We start from the raw sequence: 3,722 nt of genomic DNA on the forward strand, positions 1-3,722 counted from the left end.
CCCCATGGCAGCGTGAAGGTCTTGCCCGCCAGCAGCAAAGCCTTGCCCACCACCGGCCACGCACCTTCTTGGCTTGCTGCAGGGAAGGCGTGGTGGCAGCTGTGCCCTCCACTCCAGGGAGGCTTGGTTGCCTGTCACCTTGGCCGATGGCAGCAGGGTGGCCTCCGGATGTGCAGCTGTACCTACGATGATGTGGGGTTTGGGTGCGTGGCACCTTCTTCCACCATCAGAGTGGAAAGGCTCCCCCACCGGCAGCCTTGCCCTCAGTGCACTAGAGCCTTTGAGCCGGACAGCTCTCCTGGCGATGCTGGGGAGCTTTGGAGCCCAAACAGCCAAGCGTTAACCCCCACCGGCCACCCACCTTCTTGGATGGTTTGGGGGAAGAGGTTTGGCCAGCAGAGTCCTCTGCTGCAGGCTGTCTTTCCTGGGTGGAGGCTTCGTTGTCGCCTACAGGGAGACTTTGTTCGGTCAAGGGCAGCAGGCCTTCAGGTATGGTTGGCATGAACTGCCCCAAAAGTTGTCCTGATGGGCAGTTTGGAGAAGCACTACAGCTAGTCCCTGTGTCCTCAGAGACGCAGCTGCGTGGCCGGGGGCCATCAGTGGCAGCAGATACCGAGAGGTTCTCCGGGCAGTGAGGGGGCACTTCAGGAACTGAAGGAGTTTCCCGTATGTGTGCAGTTTCCTCATTCAAAGGGAGTGTTTTCCGTGGACATCTCGGCCTGTGGCGGCGTGGTGGTTTTTGAGGGGCCACTCTTTTGACTGCTCCCCAGTCAGATGCCCCACAGGTGGCTGTTGTGCCCTCGGTGATGGGGTTGGAAGCCTGGGTAACCATTGTGTTATCCAATGGAGGGCCTTTGTGCAATGGGTCAGCTGTCCCCTCGGGTGTTTGGGCGGTTTCCTCCAGGTCAGATATTCCCTCATTGGAGGGGAGAGGTTTCAGAAGGCAACTCTGCTGGTCGCAGTGTGGCAATTTCAGGTGGGGCTTTTTACTGATGGCCACCGGATGAGGTGTGCCCAGGGTGGCTGGTATGTCCTCTATAACAGTCAAGTGGGGCTGAAGTGCATCTCTCTCGAGTGGTGTGGAGAGATCCTGTAGCAGAAGTGCTGAGCCATCACCAGCGGTGGGGAGGCTCTGCTCTGTGCCAGCTGGCCCCTCGCTGGAACAGGGGCTCCTTGTTTGGCAACAAGGGGCCACCTTTTTGACCTCTCTTAGATGAGAGGTGTCAGAGCTGTCTGCTGTGCCCACCATGGCAGTGAGGTCTGTCTGCGTTGTGTCTGTCTCCAACATTGTGGGATAAACATTTTGCAGATCTGCTGAGCCCGCATTAGTTGTGAGGAGACTCTGCTGCCTAACAGGTGGCTATTCATGGCAATTGGGTCTCTCTTTTCGGCAAGTGGGCCTGTGGAGGCGTGGAGGCTTTGGAGGGGGCACCTTTTTTCCTTTTTGGACATGAGAGGTATCAGAGCTGTCTCGTTTGCCCACCATGGGAGTGACAGAGGTCTGCATGGCATCTATCTCCATGGATATGGGGAGATTTTCTTGGATATCTGCTGAGCCAGCAGCAATCGTGGGGAGGCCCTGTTGCCTAGTAAGTGACCCCTCAATGCAAAACATTTAGGAACTAGGGGTAAGTTTTATTTTTCATCGTTGCTACATCACACCCTGACTGGCTCATCTCCTCCCTGAGACCCCTCTGCAAGGGGATCTCCAGTGGCCTACTCACGGGCTTTGGGTCTCCACTCCACACTCCCCCCATCATTCATCCATCATCATTTTCAAAAAATTTTCTTTCTACTTGGACCCTTGGTAAAAGCTCCTCATTTCCCCCCTCCCCCACTATCCTCCCTTATGAACCCTTGAAAATTTGTAATTTATTATTTTTTTCTTGTCTACACATTTTTTTGAAATGAGAAACCCACTTGTACTCTTGAGTTTTCCCATTGCCGTGCCCTTGCAAGCTGTGCTCAACATCATAACTGATTTTGTGTCATTTATCCCAACGAGGAAAGAAAATGGCACAGCCACACAGAGTTCTCTTAAATCGACCATCACAAAATATAAGGTTAGAGTGAAACTGCTTTTATGAAAATTCACTGTGACCAGAGAGAACCTTCCCAGGCAAGGCCACTGAGTAACTAACTCAGACCAAGTAGCTGTATGCTTGCCTAGTGGGAATAATGCATACTGCTATGAAAGCTCCACTCCACCCAGAGAAATTCCATTTTTTTTTGCACCTGATAGTTCCATTTCTTTTATTAAAATTAAAATGTCCCAGTCTTATTATATAATGGCAAAGCTTCTCTACCTGTGCAAAAAAACTCTTAAAAGAAAGTTTATCTATTTTTTTCTTATAAGACAGCTTGGAGGCAACATCACCTCTGAAACTTTAATCATGAATTATCCATTGAATTGTCCATGTATGACAATCTGTTCTGAAATACAAACTTCATAATTTGAAGAAGAAAAGTTTAGATCTTTTACATATTGGTGAAAATTGCTAGGAAATCTTACATGTCAGCAACTAACTTGCCCTCCTACCTTCCATGTGTGTGCCTTTACAATTGTCCTTCTCACCTTTCACCCTTTTCAAGGTGTGGTCTGGCTTTGCAGTATCCAACTTGCAGTCTCTTTATATGTTGCACAGCCTCCCACATCATAAAGAAAAACTTACTGCCAACTTATCTCTTATAACTCATAGTGACCCCGTAAGACTGAGAAGAACTGCCCCTGCAGGTGTCCAGACCTTCAACTCTAAAGGATTTAAGGCTGCAGAGTGACTGGTGGGTTTGAACCAATGACCTCATGAATAGCAGCTCAACGAGTAACTCACTAGCCACCATATGCCTGTATACAGCTTCCCTTGGAAATCCCTTAAAATCTAGTTATTATTCAAATATATCTTACCTCTTATGCTATAATTTCTGAGTCTGAATTTTTCTCATACTTAAAACTAGGATGATAAGTTAATAAATTAGTATAATATGATAGGTCAAGTAAGTAGAGCTGATATAGTCCATCCAATGCAGTTTTCTGAAGCAATGTCCCTCCCAAACCCTACAATAAGCCTAAAAACCAAGATGCCAAGAAAAAAAATTGGGGTGCTGTGATTGATCTTTGCAGCTATTTCTTTTCATTTCAAGTCACACCTCATCATTTTTATTCCTGCAAGATTAACTCTATCCATGTCATTATGGTTGACTCTGTTTGAGAAGGAAGCTCTTTCTCAATCCTATTTTGAGTGTGGGGCTGCAGACCTATGGGGCTCATCTTTTGGCACTATCTCTGACAATATTTCTATTCATGAAGTTTTCAGTATCTGACAATGTTTTGATCCTATCCATAAGGTTTTCCCTGGTCAATACCTAAGAAGTGGACAGCCTATTCCTTCTTCATAATCTGTTCTTAGGCTGAAAGCTCTGCTGAAACCTGTTCATTGGCACAACCCTGCTGGGATTTGCAATACCAGTGACATGAATTCAAGCCCCACATTAACACACAGCCACTACAGTATGACAAACTGACAACCTCACCCTATCTGCTTCCACATGGAACATGTGCAGAAGACTAGGTTGAGCCACATAGTGAGGTACACCAATCAGACACATGTTACCTACTTAAAAGACTGCAACCCCAAATTTGGGAAGCTATCATGCTGGCAGGATTCCTTTCAGTTCTTTGTTTAGTTTAGCAAGAGATACTTTCTTTTAGTTTGAGATATTTA

This window comes from Echinops telfairi, unplaced genomic scaffold (assembly GCF_000313985.2).
Source record: "Echinops telfairi isolate 266 unplaced genomic scaffold, ASM31398v2 ScPeMD7_2186;HRSCAF=2738, whole genome shotgun sequence".
NCBI lineage: Eukaryota > Metazoa > Chordata > Mammalia > Afrosoricida > Tenrecidae > Echinops > Echinops telfairi.